Here is a 19,696-nt window from a genome sequence, read left to right on the forward strand (position 1 = left end):
ACTGAAACCTGTGTTACTAAGAAAGTTATTTTCTAAATTCATTTCCTAAGGGGATTAAATGAGAGATGAAAGTTTGTATGGAAGTTCATCATTTCTGATATTAGAAATTTGGAAAGCGTTTCCGACGGTATGTCGTCGAGTAAACGTCTAGTTGTTATATTATAAATTAACTCCTTTATGATATAGTACAAGTGTTATTCAAATATTTCAAAATGTCTAATCTTAATTAGCTGTTTATTTAAAAGTATTTAAAAAAAAATTAGTAGCAATGCCCCAAATTAATTATGGTACCTATACCTAGTTTATAAATTAAATATAATATTAAAGTAGGGGTATTCCTTTTAAGCTTATCTCTTGCGTTAGGACTGGGGACGGCGATAGCCCAATGGGTCAGGATCGATCCTGCGACTTTTTACATCGCTATTCGACCCGTATACTAATGTGCCATTGACGTTATTATTTATATTAAAAGTGAAAGTGCACTGCTGGGCAAGCCGACCTCCACGGGAGAAGGCATGAAGTTTGTTCGACCACGCTGCTCATCAAAGAGAACCGAGTGGTACATGTCTGGGATCAAACACGCATCTTCGATTAGCAGTCACATGTTCTAGCAACTGTTCCGCCTACTTATTCTTCTACGAAGGGAACATTTTAAAAATAAGCACAACCGCATATCGAACGGAAGCAATTTACTCCAAGCATTGTGTCTATATTTATAGCGTTTGACTGATAAATTCAGAATATAAATGTCTTTGAATGGGACCTGTCCGTTAATTTAGTTTAGTTATTGATTTAACAGCCCATAAATGGCTCTGCTTAGGCCTTCTGTTCGTTCGGGAAGAAGGTTTGAAGATTATTCTACAACGCTGCTCCAATTAGTTGATGCATGCACACATACAGCCAACAGGTGGAGGTTTTCTCACCAAGTTTTCTTTCACCACAAATTTACGAAATTATTTATAAAAACAAATTAAGCACATGAAATTGAGTGGTGCCTGCCTTGGTTGTTGCCCGCAATCGTCGGTTAAGGTTTCCATGTTCTTACCGTTCCATGGGTTACCTCGGCTGAGGTACTGCAGCTGTTACTGTAAAAGTAATTAAAACTTAAACGTAATAATAGTAGCAATGCCTCTTTTATGGCATTTGACATTACTAATCTTATTTACCGCTCCAATTAAATGTTGAGCTTGAGGCAGTAGGGACGATAATATCCCAAGGGGAGAATATCAAACCTGCGACTTTTTAAATCGCTAGGCGGCCCTTAAACCATTGCGGTATTGACAATCGCTTTTGTTAAAAAAATGTGAAGAATCTTGTGTCTTTGTTGATAATAACGTTTCAAGCAGTAAATGTTTATTTTAAGATAAATAATCTGTTTGTATTTTCCTACAGTATTACCAAACACGAAAAAAACTGTTAGTGTTACCTACGGGGGAGCGGTAACATTGCACAACGTCACCTTAAATCGCTATATTGTCTAGTTATATAATGCTGTGAGGTTTAATATATATGTGTCGCATCCTCCGCACGTTCGGGCTCAGTTCGCTCTTCCTCCGTTACTCGGTGGTCCAATCCAACCGTTATCGGACAATCATTTTAATTTTTCACGAAACAAAATCCGTAATAACAAATGAATTAATAACAGCCCCATCAAAAATGCAGTGTTGCCGTTTCTCAAAATCGATTCCATCCAATTCCCCTTGACTGCAACACCGAGGCATAGTTCTTAATCGTATTAACAAATGGCGTTGCTCGTTCCTCGACATATGTATATACGGTACTACGGGTGGTGGAGATCATTTCCCACCAAGTTACTCATTCGCCAGTCCACCTATACGATAAATACATATATATTTTTCCATACAATAAATAATAAAGCGACCTAAGATCATTTTAGGGAATATTTTAAATTTTTGATTAATTAATAAGTATTTTTATTTTATGGCAGACATCTCTTTGATGTTAATATTGTGGGTGAGTTACAATAGTGCGGTATGCGACTTTGAAATGCAGAAACAAAGTGAAAGTGAAAACTAAACTTATATTATTTTTTTATTATTCATTTAGATTTTAGTTATCAGTAGCTGTTACCGAATTTTTAACCTGAATATGAATTAAAAAATGTTATTTAGATATTAGTTTCGACGTAACTCTTTGAGGGCGATACAAAATATAAATAATTTTTTTTGATAAGAATGTTACAATTTTCTTTGTTAGTCTAAAATAAAAATAAAATTTTTAAAAAATAATCAAGATAGTTATTCCGAAAGGTTTATAAAGGCATACTTAAATTAACAACATTTCGATTTTGTCTTAATAAAATTTTCGTTATATATCTTATTATTATAAAGTTAATTTTTACGTAACATATTATGTTGCCTGAGATCCCATAGTGAGCGACACATTGACATTGTAATAAGCGGTTTATATGTTTGAGTGCCATTATTTGCAAGCAAAAGCTCCGTTTTGCCGAGTGTTCAATTTTCCGTGTTGTCTTCTACTTTCAAATAAAAAACTTTTAAACTAACTAATTAACGAAACAATACTTTATATAACAGTATTATATATTTAATAACCACGTCGTTTAAATCTGTATGCCATTATCGTATACTATAATTTTTCACTATTTACGTATGAGTAGACTTATTTTAATTAGAAAACATTCGCGAGAATGCCTCCAGATCGAATCAATTTCTGCTTGAGCGGGAATGGAATCTACGACTCTTGAGGTGGAACGAGTCAATAAACTCTGCGCCAGACGTAACTCACTCATTCTCTTACTAATATTAAGGAATTTTAATAACGAGAATTATTTGTAAAGTAATGGTAATACCCAGCGAAACCGTCGACCTACGTCATCGCCATGTACTCGTATATAATATAGTTAAACGATCTGCGAAACGTGTCGCATCTTCTGGTGTAGGTTTTATGTATATTGGTTTAGTAATTTTATTGGTGACATAGAATCACATGTGAAGCCACTGCCACACTCGTGTAATGACAAAATGTTTCATAGATTAAATACTAAAGTTCGACTATAAAAACAAAAACTTGATTTCTATTTGTATTTGCGTGTCTATTTAGGTTAAATGAGCTGTGGTACGCGGCACTTAAAGACGATGCCAACGAAACTGAATATCGAAATGTGTTAAATAGTTTATGTGCTATAAATAAACAGATCGAAGGAAACTGTAACAGATACATGAAAACTCTGAACGAAGCGCTTATAGATCTAGAAACATTATTAAAGAAAAGACAGCGTCATCATATTAAAACTTTTATATAATTTACATAAATCTAACTTTTATACGTGAGTATAATGTCAGTGTTTCTTGACAAATTTTCATTTTTATTATGATAGGTAGTGCTTAACTTAACGACTATTTAAATAAAAGTATTTTAAATTCATTTATTTGACTCGAGCGAGTACTTTTGATGTGAAATATTTTGGTGTCGCTTGTGGGGCGAAACGCACTCGTAAGCCGTGGTAGCAAACGGCATGAAGCTCTTTTATGACGTCAAGGCTTCTCTCCTTCGACGCTCTGTACGACCTCGTGTGCGTGGCGCTCACAATTACACATCCTTATTATATGTTATTATAATAATAAATATTTATTTTACTCCATTTATATTTATTGGTTTTCTTTACTACACTTTCCATTGCCATAGGTAGGTGGACTGGCAAATGGGTGACCTGATGGTAAATAGTCACCATTGCCCATAGACATCGGCGCCGTGAGAAATTTTAACGATTCCTTACATCACCAACGCGCTACCGACCTTGGGAACTACGTTGTTATATCCCTTGTGCCTGTAGTTACACTGACGCACCCTTAAAATCGGAACACAACAATACTGAGTACTGCTGTTTGGCGGTAGAATATCTGGTGAGTGAGTGGTACCTACCCAGACGTGCTTGCACAAAGCCCTACAATCAAGGAAATAGTAGTTAGCAAGTGAAGGCACATACAGAAGAACACCCTCTTCATTCGTATTTCGGAAAGATTTTATAAAAAAATGTTCAATAAGAATAAGAAGATGTTATAAATAGTTTTGTGTGACGACTAAACGTAAATGAGTGAAGTACATTTTATCTTCAAATCCTATATTAAAGATGACACCGCGTTGCGTAGTTACTCCAAGCCATCACGCATCACAGCGTACGCAAGACGTTACAGAGCCACTTGCTACGAAATACAGATTTACAAAGTGTCAGAGAATACAACAAAAAATATTAATATTACAAATTTTTTTTTAAATATTGAACTTGTAATAAAACAAAAAATATCATTATGTTTGTTTCAAATAGTGTATCTACAACCATATTGGTCTGGGATAAAAGACTAAATAAATAGTTTATATTATCAAAATTGTTTTTAAAAAATAATTCGTAATTTTTTACACAAATACCGTTTTTTTTTTTAAATAAAATAGGTTCACATTTCCGATTAATTAATATCTCGTGTTTATTGAAACCCAATGCGAAAACGATTCGGGGGATTATAGCTGTTTCATTGTTGAATCAATTTGATTTTAAAGTCCAACTGATTAACAATGAAGCTCTTATATTCATATTAATTAAGTAGCTTATAATCCATGTATCAATAAAAAAACACAATAGACAAATCAATTATACTTCTTATAGAACTGGCCTGTTTATATAAAAATAAAGTGACAGCACTTTAGCCCACTGTTGGGCTAAAGCCACTCCCTTTGAGTAGATTATTTGGAACTAATTCCTCCACGCTACTCCAATGTGGGTTGCTGATATAAACACAAATTAAGCACATGTAAATTCAGTGGTGCTTGCCTGGGTTTGAACCTGCAATCATCAGTTCACACGATCAAACTTTCTAACCATTGAGCCATCTCGGCTTATATCGGAGTTTTATATCGATAAATGTAATATTATTTAGTATAGAATCTAATCAATTTATTTGGATACACAAATAAAATATGCAATTAAGGTAATAAAGTGCTACTTGGTGCAACAAGCCCATTTGGGTAGATTCCACCCATTCCATCACACATTCTAATACCAACCTATAGTATCTTTGTATTACGGCTTGAAGGGTGAGTGAACCAGTGTAACCCAGGACATAACATCTTATTTAATTTTAGTTAGTTACTGGCACATTAGCGATATAAGGAATGAGTAATGATTCTTATAGTACAAACATCAATGGGAATTGACCATTTACCCTGAGGTGGCCTATTGGACAGTTTACCTACTACATAACAAGGCAAGGCACATCCATACTACGATACTAAGAATTCCTTCACAGGAACTCCCGAATAAAATTTCGTTTTTAAATTGAATTGTCTACCTCGGAATCTTTAACCTCATAATTTAGTTAATTCACTACCGAAGCTAAACTATAATAAAGTTTCAAAATAATATACCAATAAATTGTATACTAATATGATCGATAAAAATGTGTCGATCTATCTCAATTTCTGATGCAATAAATAAGAGTTTCAAACGTGTTACTCCATAAGTAATACTCTCGCAACGATATTGCAACGTGCACTCAATGAGGTCATCCTCACATCTCATTTCGTTTTATGACGAACGGGAAAGTTATTTGCACCAATCCAGTATATGAAGTTTTGTTATTGAAGTGCGGGCCGATATTAACTTGTGTTTATTGACTTTGGATGATTCTCGGGTAGGGCTTTGCTTGGAGTCAGTCTGAGAAGGTACAACTCACTTGTTCTACAGCCAAACAGTATTACTTGGTATTGTTGTATTTAGGTTTAAAGTGTGAGTGAACCAGTGTACATGTACAAGGTACATCATATCGTAGTTTTCAAGGTTGGTGGCACCACCACGGTAAGTGATCACCACCGCCTTACATAACCAATGCGCCACTAACCTTGGGAACTAAGATCTTATGTCCCTTGTGCCTGTAGTTACACTGGCTGGCTCAAACCGGAACACAAAAACAAGTCCTGTTGTTTTTTCAGGTGAAGCATTTAAAACTTTAATATTCTTTAAGCATCGCCGTGATTCGCGCCAAAACCATAACGACACTCGCGCCATCTTATGGAAACTATGTGTTTCGGTTATTTCACCAAGTGAAGGGTTGCTTCAGGACACTTATTACGCATTTAATTCATTTTTTAATTTTTTTCAAAAGCGACGGTCTCGCACCGTGCCTGCTGTATACCTCTTGAAAATTAGAGTATTATGTTAAAACTTCTGAATGTTGTGTCCGTTTTTAATTGATATACATATCAGTGAATGTTGCGGCGTTTATATTAATATTTATTTACATAAGAATTGTTAACATTAAACCTTAAATATATATTAATATTAATTAAATTGTTACTGTATAAATCATGGTTATATCAATTGGTGGCAAGAAAGCGTAATATCCAAATTGAATCGCAATTCCGATCCTCTAAAAAATAGCAAAAAACGAACCATCACCAGTGGAGATGAAATAACTTTATGTACTTACTAGCTGTTACCCGCGGCTTTGCTCGCGTACAATATTTATTTATTTTTATTTTTTTTATTTATTGGAAAAGTTACACCATCAACATATCACTAAGCACTTAAAATTAATATCTGTTGGGTAACATACAAAATGATACGTCATTAAAGGTGTAAACAACATTGATGAATACAATATTTACAAATTAACCTAAAATATTACTTTAATGTAAGACCTCTTTGTATACCACATTGGTGTGTATTTCAGCCCTTAGGGTAGAATATCCAGAAACGATTTTATATTTTTATGTTTAAAGGTCTACAAAACAAAATGACAATCACAAAAATACACATGATTACATTTTTCATGATGTAGACACGGCATGCGTTTAATATTAAGTACCAATTAGCGTCTAGTCCATGAGAGCAGCAGATACCAAGCATACATTTTTTTTTTTTGTTTCATTTGAGTTATTTAATCTGTTGAAATATTTTTTTTAAAACAATTTATAATGAGGCTATAGAACGGTCGGCAAAAATATCGTAATAATAACTTACGGAACACATACGGTAGAAAGGCGTGTGGCTAAGAACATTTGTTCTAGAGGTAGGAAGACAAAAGGTCCTAGAGTTGGGCAGGCGACTGTTTGAACGAGGGATGGAAAATTGCCCATGCCATGAATTAGCTTGTAAAGAAAAATAATATCGTTCATTTATATATATAATATAGTATATATAGTACGTAGTATGGAGTATGGATTTAAAATAAATAAATAAACTTTTAAACGCTTAAGCGGCCTGAATTATTCATAACAAATATAAGTATATTTTTTTTATGCATTAACATCATCAGGAGAAAATATTACCAATAAAAGCGGTGATATCGATTTTTTTGATTTACGACATTACTAGAAATGAATGAACGAGAAATGCAAAAGAAATATTAAGTCATTGAATGCGTCGACTATTGAACGTTGAAATAAATAAATTGAATTTCTGATGAGTTTCTTTCTATCAATTCATAAAAATAACGTTCACCCCACGTCTTGGCAAAATATGTTCACAGAATCGGTCGTACGTGTAGTATTATCAGTGTAAATATACTATTCATTAAAAGAATACTTTTTAGAAAAAAAAAACGCCTGGATTTAGACTCGGGTTCCATCACAGGACACTAATTATTGTAAAAACAGCATTGTAAATCTGTTTATTTGAAAAGATCGAGGTAAGCAATGATGTATATATAATACATATATCAGATAACATATTTTTGGAGGGCACGCTGTTTACCCGTATTTGGTTCCATCACTCTTATCGCTGTCACGGCACTCGGGGAGTTCTATCGCTATCCCGACACTCAGGGGATGAAGAAATGCAGAAATGATCGAGAATCAAATCGAACTTTACTCATAGGTTCGGAAGTCGCATTTCAAAGTCGGGATCGCGTTCGGCTGTGAAAACGATATAAAATTGACTCGTAATCTGCAGATAATTGATGACAAATTGGCAGTAAAACGGAACCTTGATGATAAGAGGATTCCTCAGGAGAGGTTGGTGCTTATCAGTTATAAATTCTCTGTTAAATTCATATGTTTTGTTCATATTTTATTTGTATAGCTGACTTCGCTTTATATTTATAGTTGGAATTCATATGAATATTATTTTAAGCTGCGGTACTGTGTTCGTTTTTTATAATTATTATCAGCCAAATGTTGGCTAGTAGACAATGACTTCAGACATTAAATCCGAATTTTACACAAACTACATTAGTACGGACAATAAAGTATTTCAAACTAAATTATTATCTTAGCACTAAATTAGTTATAAGCAAAATATCTTGCTATTTCAATGGACCATCTGGATTGTAAATTTAATAAATTGTATTTGCTCTGTAAACAAAGCTTATTTTCTAATAACTTTTAAGTAAATAATTAATTTTAAAGCATCAAATAACTGTTTATTTACATATATATACGTCGAAGCATCAAAAAGTTTAATTAGGATTTATTTATTTTTATCGTACATGCTGGCAACGTCAGTATGACGTTAAAAAGAGAAGGATCGAAAAGTGTCAGAGTTGATGGAATATAAAAAGACAGATACGACAAAAACGACGGGACTTATATTTTTGGAAATAAATATGTCTGATAACGAATTAATACCCATTTTTTATTTACACTTCATAATTTTATTTACTTTTCCGAAGAGCACATACATATTAGTATGCGTTGATTGTGTGTGTTGCGGTAAGTGCAGCCTGAATATTAGTACAGATTAAACTCACACACAATGGTCCATATAAACTTGTATAAAGCACACATGTACACGAAACACAGGAAGAAGAACACTTACAGTCACGGTTATATATATTAAGATAGGTTATGGGCCGAAGAGGAAAATACTGTTTATTCCGAATATACCCCATAGAGAAAAGTAGCTCTTTTTATAATTTTCTTGTTTTCATTTTGTAAGACTAAGTTTCAAATGAAGTTAATCAACTCTACCTCAGTGTTTCCCGTATGAAGCCGAGACGGGTAGCTTATAAGCTTATAAACTTTAAATACTGTTTTTTTATATATATATTATAGGTAGATGAGCTACTTGAACCAGATTAGTTGGTCACCACCGACCATAGACATTGGCGCGGTAAGAAATAGTAACCACCCCTTACATAACTCGCTCACCATTCAAGCCGTAACACAGGCGGTATAATATCTGAGGAGTGGACCCAGACGAGGTTGCACCAAGCCCTACCAGCAAGTTAATCTATTAAATCAAAATAACCAAAAGGTTAAAAAAGTGCATTAAATAAAATGTATTGTTCGTTGGTTTTATCCGAGTAACCCGAAAAAGTTTAGCTTTAGTTCAGCAATGATGATTACAAGCTTTACTTTTTAATACGATGTTGTTACGACAGAACTGTAACTTACTATTCATTCAAAAGTGGTCGCGACAATGGCACTCGGGAATATTGGGTAGGTATTTGAGTTTTACTTTGTTCACTGCAAGCGCCTATGCTTATAACTACAAAAAAAAAAATCAACACATTATTTATTCAAGAATTTTAATTTCATATAAATATAATTCAAACAAAACAACTAATATATAAAATGTGTTTATTAACAAAACTATTGTCTCTACTAATTATAAAGTAAACTTATATAAGAGCTTTAGAAGTGACTTCTTCGACGAGTAAAAATAGTTTTTAATTACACGCAAATAATTAATAATAAAATCATTATTATTATTGTGATAAATGTAATTTCTTCTTTTTTTGCCAATACTATAAACGTTACTTATAAATTTAACACAATTACACTTTAAATTTATGCTAAAATAATGCTTGACACTTAACCGGTGGCTTAGCGGTCAACTTCATAATGTAATTTCAATGACAACCTGTAGAAATTCACTCTTATATGACGCGCCAAAAGTAATACAGCTTCAGCAAACTAAAAAGTGTAAATTTTAATATTACATTAATTTGAAATTAGATGTAAATATACATTTAAAAAATCTCGTATTTCATCATACGGAGCACAGGTGAATTTTTGTCCTGTACATGTACATTAAATTTAATACGTCCTATAAGGAAATCAACGAATACGAAGGCACTTTATCAGGTTACGTATGTATGCTCGCATTATGTAAGCCTTCTCTTTGAGGATTTCTTAACAAAGGATTTAAATTTATTAACAGGCGGAGTAGATATTATTTGGACTCGTTATTACAGCATTCGGGACAATAGTACGTGTACTCCCTAACTAACACCCAGATTATCACTGTACTCGCTTCTCGTTTGAAATGTAAGTGACTTAGTGTATTATAAAGATATATTTTTTTAAAATATGAATATGAACATGGGATTCCCGGGGTACTGAGAACTTCCCTAGTTCCGAGTCAAGGTGAAGGTGCGCGTAGCACTTTTTCCTACTCCCCGGTCTTCTTCGGCAGATCGGGTCTGAAGCAGCGGCCTCCTCCCGCACGCGTTCAGCTGCATCTTTCTGCGACATGATGTTTTCGCAGAAGGAGCGCATTTCGGACCAGCACGCCTCGCTACCGAACATATCGTTGATGACACTGGGCAGCGATAGATCCGCCCATAGTCACTGCAAGGCTTATTTAAAGCCTGAGTTAAGGATAAATACATCAGAAATATTATCTAGGTAATTACAAATATCATGGATCTCATAAAGTTAAATGTTTTTAAGTAAATTAAATTTAAAATAATCTTAAATGATGATTCTGGGTTCAATAGGGCAAGCAGCTCTCAATTTTCATGTGATTAGTTTGTATTTAAATTATTCATTTCATGCTTCGCGATGAAGGCAAACAGCGTTACCTACATTAGCGCAACGTGGTGAAGTAAGCGTTACATATGCTCCTCAAAAAAGAGAGGACTGATTCGCCCAGCAGTGGGAAATATACAGGCTGTTTCTTTAGATTTACTTTTTACTTTAAGTAAATTATAGTGAAACGTAATCTGTGTACTTTTATGTGGAGATACGTTTTGTTTGTGTGCCTTTGCGCGTGTGTGTGTGGGAATGTGTATAAATACGTCAGTTGACATAAATTTATATAAAATATTGTGTTCTTCTGTTTTATCATACGTTTTGTGTAGCAGGAGTGCTAAAACTGGGCAAGTGACAAATTATAAATAAATTTCTATGGCCACATGTAAACTTATATCCTTGATCTCGTGGGTGGCGTTCAGGAGATTGATCACATAAAGGATGATATACATAGTTCCTATAGTGCTAACGTGACCACTTACCGAGTATTTCAAATTTAGTTTTAAATAAAAAAGAAAACATCGAATCCTTTTGAGCGTTATACATATTTCTTTTTATCCCGAATTTTCTAAACAGTGTGTACAATACACACGCATTAGTTCTTACAACTGACCAGAGGATTACTGGATCGACCCTTCGAAAAAGGTTTCTAGGGTCACGTTTATGGCACTTAAGTGGCAAAATCAAAATTAATTATTTTGAAGCAGAGTTTTCCGAGAACATTTAAAAAGCCTATAGTATCGATAGATTAATTTAACTTTTGGGATATTGAAACATTAAAACGTTAAAGTATTTTAAATGTTTTTACATAAATAATAGGTAGGCAGGCTATCAAATGGGCCACCTTTTGGCCACCACTAAAAACATAAATTGGTACTGTAAGAAATATTATCATAACCAATGCGTCAACATCATTGGGACCTAAGATGTTATAATACTTGTATACTGACACATTCATTCTTCAAACTGGAACACCACAAAACTATGTATTAGTGTTTGGTGTTGGTGGGTGGTATACACCCGCTCATCAGATATTCTATCCAGACAGGCTAGCAAATAAGAAATATTAAATATTTTTTACATCGCTGGCGTGAGGATCCGAACTTAATCCACATTAGAGCAGTGCGGTAGCATAACCACTTAAACTTTTTAGGAAAAGTTTAAGTGTTTTAGGGAGTGTGCGAGGTGTTTTAGACATATTATAGTAAACTGTTTTAACTAACAATATATATTCTTAAATACTATGTCTGAATTAATACTAGTGGACTTTTCAATTTGAAGAATCAGAACTCATCTCAGGTTTTTTTTATAACATAGGGCGCATTAAAGAGGAGGCTCCTCTGCTTGAAAGTGACTAACACCACCATGGACATCTGCAATACCATAGGGCTTGTAGGAGTTAAATGTTCCCAAGTCGTATCGGTTCGCAAAAACCGCTGATGAAATCTGGTTCCATATAGTAATTTTTGTTTTTGTTTTATGTCTGTATATTGTTAGTTAATGTACTAAAATCATGGAATCATGTCAGAAAATAAATGACGTGTTTGTTTATAATTCCGGTTTTGTGAGTAAATACATAGTTCGTTTATTATAACAACGAGTTATATACGTATTTGTACTTGAATTACAATACTATATTATAAATTTAAAATAAATATAAATATCATTGTATTTAATTGACTTTGTATTTCAAATTTTGGAAAAGACCACTGAGTTTGTGTGATACCATGATGCCGGAGGTTAAATTACAAGTGCAGTTCGTAAAGCGCTTCTTTCCTTGGATATTCATAAGTGTAGTGGAACCGATAGCATCCCTCCGATCGTGCTACGGACATGTGCATTACGCTTTAGGTGTCATCACGAACTCTTGGAAAACTGCTTTGTGCACCCAATCCGTAAAAAAGGCAACCGCTCAGACACGTCCAATTTTAGTTCCACAGCCATGTTACATATTTGTTCTTCACGGTGCCTAAAGGACGGAAGGAAAGTGCCGCCATTACGGTTTCCGTTAGGGTCCGCCGTTAGGCTCAGCCGGTGATCTAGTTTACCTGACTGATTAGCAGCCAGTAGACATATTTTTGGACATAGCGAAAGCCTTCGATAGCGTATGGCACAAAGCGCCTCTTTCGAAGCTTCCTTCCAAAGGACTTCCAGGTAAATTATGCAACTAGATCAATTTTAGGGCATATAGAAGCATCAAGGTCGTGGTCGACGGTGCATGCTCTGATTTAAAATTTGTCAATTCTGATATTCCACAAGGCTGCGTACTACGCAAGGCGCAAATTCTGCCTCACATGAAGTACTGCTCTGGTCTCTGGGCGGGTGTTCCCTACTAACAGCTTCTTCCATATGACCGAATTATTTACAAATACAAAAACAATAACAATAAATTGTGGCACTACAAAAACCATAAACGTTTATCTACGTATAATATACTCGTAGTTGCTCTAGATAACTCAACATCAACTTGTATTTAATGTTCTTAATGGTTATTAGTATTACTCGTCTAGTTTCGTTATCTATGTCATTCATCAAAGTTGGGATCCCGTAAGAGCTGGTACGTTGCTCGTATTTATTATTAACAGAAATAGATACAAGCTTATTTTGTTTCAACGTGTTTTCGAATTATGTGTAACATTGTTTTGAAAAAGGAATATTAATCTCATTTCGAAATTAAAATGAAACTGAGTAAAACCGTATGACTCTTGAATGATAACAGACGTAAAATACAGTAGAACCTCGATTATCCGAACTAATATTGAGACCGAGACTAGTTCGCATAATCGGAATGTTGGTACTTTGGGACAAGATAGAACAAAACAACACCTTTTAAACAACATTTAACATACATAATAAAATATGAAATTTTGTAATAGAAAACACCCAAGAAAGTCAAATGCTATTTTTATTATAAAATCTAAATTGACAAACAGCTGCGAAGTGCCAACGTTCGGATAAAATTAAGCGTTCGGATAATTGAGGGTTCGGATAATTGGGGTTCTACTGTATATTACGTTTTTTTGTTGTAATCGGTAGGCGGATGGGTAAATGGACTACCTGATGGTAAGTGGTCACCACCACCCATAGACATTGGCGCTGTAAGAAATAATAATCAACGCCAACCTTAGAAATTAAGATGTTATGTAGTTGGCATTACATTGGCTTATATTGGCAGCATCGTATTGCTGTTTGGCAGTAGAATATTTGACGAGTGGTTGGTACTTAGCCAGATAAGCATCTAATAAGAGTGCTTTATTAAAACATTGGTTTAAATAATAATGTAATCATACAAGTCATACCAATTAAGTTATTTATCAATTTTAATATCTGGCAAACTCATTCGAATAGACATTCAGGAAATATTATGATCATGGCATATAATTTGCGAAGTTTGATGTCTTTGACAATTCACAAATAGCAGACGGGACGTGTCCTCGTAGTATTTCATATCCAAGCCACGTCCCGTAAAGGCCACGCGGCCGCAACTGATGCTGTTTAATTACTCAAGTTCCACAAATACTAACTTGACAGTATTATATATTTCATGATTTAATTTTAAACATTAGCTCTGCGGTCGTCATGTACCAAATAGATGATCTTTCTAAGAAACTGGTAACGAAAGGGCTAGTTTACTTACTCGACTGCATAGAGTCAGTTACTCTTTTGTGGGACGATGTATACGGCTTTACATCAGGGTCCTAGAAAGCAATGGAAATGCCTCTGTAGTCAAATTAAAAAAAATATCTTAGAGAACGCTTGTGCGCAAAGGGTTATTATTGAATATGTGTTTCCTTTGCCTGTTCTTCTCAGGTCAGAGTATTTTCTTTTACAAGCCGGTGCTAGTGTTTAATTTGACAATAATTAGGTAAATAGAGGTAATAACTCACGCCCGCCCTGTTACCTCCCTGTACGCTCCGTGATAGGGAAAACTGACTAACATAGAGAGATTAGATTAATGAGTGGACTGTACTAAATTGGTTTATTACCACAGACAGAGTTAGACCATAACATGACCACAATAACATGACCATGCGATTAACAACGTGGGCTAAGTCGTTGCTCCCTTCGTCCCGCACCCCCGCTGCTAAAGTACACGGAACGCCCACGCAGTATTGTCAGGCGCTATCTTGCCTTTGACGTTCACACAAATTACTATAAAAAAATCATAGTTGCTTTACTTTTGTATTTTGTACTTCTATGCTGAATAAAGATATCTGAATTTAAATTTTAAATTTGCACTCAGTGGACAATTTCTGAAAACATATATTTTTTTAATATTGCCTGTTTTGTTGTACTACATTTGATGTGGAATCTGTTGTCATAAAATATTTTTTATATTGAATTTATGATAACATATTGCATGATTAAACAATGTTGTATGATAAATTTCAAATGACAAACATTGTCAATCATAATAAATAGATCTATATATCTGCACGCCGCTTATTTAACATGGAAGGGCGCGCCTCTTGGGCTTTTATATCTATATGCAGGTGAGGCCTCTTTTGCACAACTTTTAAGGCGTTGAAGTCCTTGAATATTACGACATTGAAATATCCAAGGCGTTATCGTTAAAAAAAAAATATTACGACCCATGAGTCTATAAAAAGGCTATAAAAAACAAATTACAACAAATTTGTTCAAAAATAAAATATTTAGCTCAACTAAACCATTATATCATAATTGTAAAGAGAACAATTTGAAATGTTTTATTTGAAGACTGCTGCTTAAAAAGATTCTCAGGAACTCATTGGATTCATTGATTATCGTCTTCAGGTCTTGGTCATTAAAAATAATTGTTCTGACACTTTTTCATATTTCTTTCTTACGAGTCGGATATTTTTAAGCGAACCTTCAGTGAACTTCAAAAAAACAAGAGAGAATTTCCAAAGAAAATTACAAATTAAATCTACAAAAACTAAATATTATCACAAGTGGGTTCGAAATTGCGATTCACAATCTAATTAAAAACACGATGTTATGGTATACATCAAATTAATAATTGTTGACGAACGTGGGTTATACTTGCAAAAAGGTATTTCTATAAAAAGGTTAAAAATTCAATATAAAAAATTTAATATCACGTGCAATCTGTACCTACCTTTTTTTTCTTTTTTTAATTTTGGGAGTTTTGTCCGACACACACATCAGTCTCATTGTCCCTTCTTCCTTTTGTTTAAACATTATTTAATATTTATAAAAAGGATAACGCTAAAAAATAAATAAAAAAAACCATCTATACCTGTACATTCTGATGTAAGTGTAATATTTAAGTAAGAGGGCGTACATTTTGTCACTTCATTCAGTTTAAACTAGGAATTTGAACAGCTTTAATATTTAACAGTGTTAATATTAATTAGATTACTATTTTTATGTAAATATTATCCTTGGTTACATAATAATTATTAATATTGTAAGTGATTAGGTCACCAATTTGTCTTCTGGATTTTATTGCTAACTACCAATAAAATCATATCAACTCATTGCACCCTCTGTCAACTTCTCTACATTGTGTAAAACGAAGTCGCTTCCCGCTGTCTGTCTGTCCCTGTGTATGCTTAGATCTTTATACCTAGGCAACACATTTTGATACGGTTTTTATATAATAGATAAAGTGATTCAAGAGGAAGGTTTATATGTCTAATACATGAATAATATAGTAGAAAAACACTGATAAAATTAGAGGTTTCTAAGGTGATGTCGTAAATAAACACATATTTTGCGCTTACATTGCAAACGCTGGCTGAACCGTTCGAGAGATCTACTTACGAGAAATAATGTACTACAGTATTGTACACCTTAAAAAGGTCTCCAAAGAAGTCCGCGGTGGTCTATCTCTTAGGGATAACCTACAATAATAATTTTTTATCCCTTCATTTTTATGAGAAATAATGGCTTATTTACGAAGTGATTTTAAGCAATACAGCATTAATCCTTATCTAATTAAGTACCTTAAACACATTGTGCATTTAATATACACCAATATGGCCTTGTACAGCATGTAATTTAAACGAATATTTTCGAAGATATTACAGATTTAAAACGCAGGGACATAGCGGTTTGTATTGTATAACGACTGAAAAACTATGAACGTTGTAAGATATTCTGTAGTATATTTGGTGGCAGCATTCCACCCGTGCGAAGCCGGGGCGGGACGCCAGTAAGTCAAATAAAATAATTGCTATAATTCGAGTCAAATTCTATAAACATACATTCAAGTTATAAATATGTAAATTCCGTGCATCTGTCAAGGTACATATGGATATGTACTCATTATAAACTTGCATTTCTTTTGACTTTAAAATGATAATTTTATATTCTTAATCAATTCTTTTTATTCAGTTTAAACCAGAACACAACAATACTGTTGTTTTACACCTACTTAAACGTGCTCACGCAAAGCCCTACCACCAAGCGAACTGTGAAGTTGCCAGGCCCAAACAAGTCTTTGTGGTTGGTTGTTTTTTATATATTTAATTAAATGATATTATTTCTGTAAAATACTCTATTTTGAAATAAATCTTTGAACATGAAATACTCTTTTTAAAGTTGCAAGTCTTCACTTCCCCTAAATAAGACTTTATTTTGTATTTATTGAAACACTAAATCCTTTCAAATGATTCGTCGTATCCTAATTACTCGCCCCTGACGTTTATCAAAAGACCTAATACGATAAGTCAGGCTGTAAAATGAATTTAATTCATTTGAAAGGAAATTCGCTATTCACAAATGATGAATATTTCGTGCGTATGACTGGATTTTTATTAAGGGCTTTTACTTCGATAGAGGCGCGATGTCTGAACAATATGTTTTTGATTGTATTCAATTTTTTTTTTACGAATATTTATAATACGATCTATTTAAATAGCTTAATCACATTTATCTTTGATGTCGTGTCTCATAATCTAAAATCAAAATAAAAATATACTTTATTCAAGTAGACATTTACAAATAATTTTGAGTTTTTATTTTACAGAGCTATATATAAAACAATTAACAGCCTATTAACAGCCTAGTCATTTTTACTAAGCAAATGAATGACATATTTCGGTCAATACACATTACGCTCATAGAACACGTAATCATTTATATATATAATATAAATGATTACGTGCTCTATTATATTGGTGTGGTGGTATATATATAGAACAGACTCAGAAACTTGCCAACCGTCGTGGCGATACGATGCGCAATCGATGCTGTAATGTCTCCCAAAAAATGGAGTGGGAACAGCAATTTTTTTAAATTAAAATTAAATTAATAAGTTAATATTGGACAACATCACATACATTACTCTGATCCCAATGTAAGTAGTTAAAGCACTTGTGTTATGGAAAATCAGAAGTAACGACGGTACCACAAACACCCAGACCCAAGACAACATAGAAAACTAATGAACTTTTTCTATGTCGACTCGGCCGGGAATCGAACCCGAGACCTCGGAGTGGCGTACCCATGAAAAGCGGTGTACACACTACTCGACCACGGAGGTCGTCATTAGTAATAATTAGTCAGTAGCAATTATTTAGTGAGTATTCTTTTGTGCTGGGGCAACGGGCATTCTAACTGATATATTTCACACACACTTCCTATGGGAGAAAAGGGCAAAATCTGGAGAAAAAAATCAACATAACTATTTGGTCCAATCAAAATATAAATTAAACTTTATGCGCGGCTATTTCGTATCTGAAGCAATTTACCCCATTCCTCAACGGGAGATTTATTGGTCGAATGTCATTCGAGGCTCTGATTGAACGAGTCCGCTTAATAAATATGCTAGGCCGTTAATTGAATGGCTAATTAAGCTGCCTGCCACATTATCCGCCGATTAACATTCGGGCCGCGTGATGGAATTAGCTCCAAACAGTATGCTAAATAATATAAATTAGGTAGACTAAAAAAAGATTTAGCATTTTCTATAATTTCGGTGTAACACTAATGATTTTTCTTATATGGACGTTTTAAAATACACCATATTCTTCTATTATTGTAATGAAGACGAGAAACAATTAAAGTGTACCTAACTAAGAGCCGAGGTGGCCCAGTGGTTAGAACGCGTGCATCTTAACCGATGATTTCGGGTTCAAAGCCAGGCAGGCACCACGGAATTTTGATGTGCTTAATTTGTGTTTATAATTCATTTCGTGCTCGGCGGTGAAGGATAACATCGTGAGGAAATCTGCATGTGTCTAATTTCAATGAAATTCTGCCACATGTGCATTCCACCAACCCGCATTGGAGCATAGTGGAATATGCTCCAAACCTTCTCCTCGAAGGGATAGAAGCCTTAGCCCAGCAGTGGGAAATTTACAGGCTGCTAATGTAATGTTATATAAAAATGTAACTAACTAACGTGTACTAGCTGTTTTAGTGTATTGAGACACTTATTGAGTAAATATTTGGAACATATTTTTATTGTAACTTATTGTATACATTTGATATGTACGATATATTTTCGACTTCAATTATTATATCAGAGGAAATGGGCACGTTATTCGGTTCCATAATAAGACGGTGGTGGCCCTTGGTGAGAGCTTTGTGCAAACCCGTCTGGGTAGGTACCACCCACTCATCAGATATTCTACCGCCAAACAGCAGTACGCAGTATTGCTGTGTTCCGATTTGAAGGGTGAGTGAGCCAGTGTAACTACAGACACAAGGGACATAACATCTTAGTTCCCAAGGTTGGTGGCGCATTGGTGATGAAATAAATGGTTAATATTTCTGACAGCACCATTGTCTATGGGCGGTGGTGATCGCTTACCATTTCGTAATGACTCAAATGATTTATAATACATTTGTAACACAATAATAACAACAAGTTTTAAAACAGTTTCTAGACGTATTGTTTGTACGGCGGCCCGCACTGAAGTGTAGCGTCGCCGACTCGCACCGACCGATCTAGACTCCGTCGAAACGTTATCTGACCCTAACAAAGCTTGCTCGTAATCAAATCAACTCCCGT

At 34.2% G+C, this 19,696-nt stretch overlaps 1 protein-coding gene across 2 annotated transcripts in view; it reads left to right on the forward strand.

The window, feature by feature from the left end:
- Window positions 1-19,696, forward strand: part of LOC113401532 (neuropeptides capa receptor-like) — an 83,835-nt gene that overhangs the window by 770 nt on the left and 63,369 nt on the right. The gene's annotated exons all lie outside the window — the stretch shown is intronic.

The sequence above is a fragment of the Vanessa tameamea genome, chromosome 22 (genome assembly GCF_037043105.1).
Source record: "Vanessa tameamea isolate UH-Manoa-2023 chromosome 22, ilVanTame1 primary haplotype, whole genome shotgun sequence".
Lineage (NCBI taxonomy): Eukaryota > Metazoa > Arthropoda > Insecta > Lepidoptera > Nymphalidae > Vanessa > Vanessa tameamea.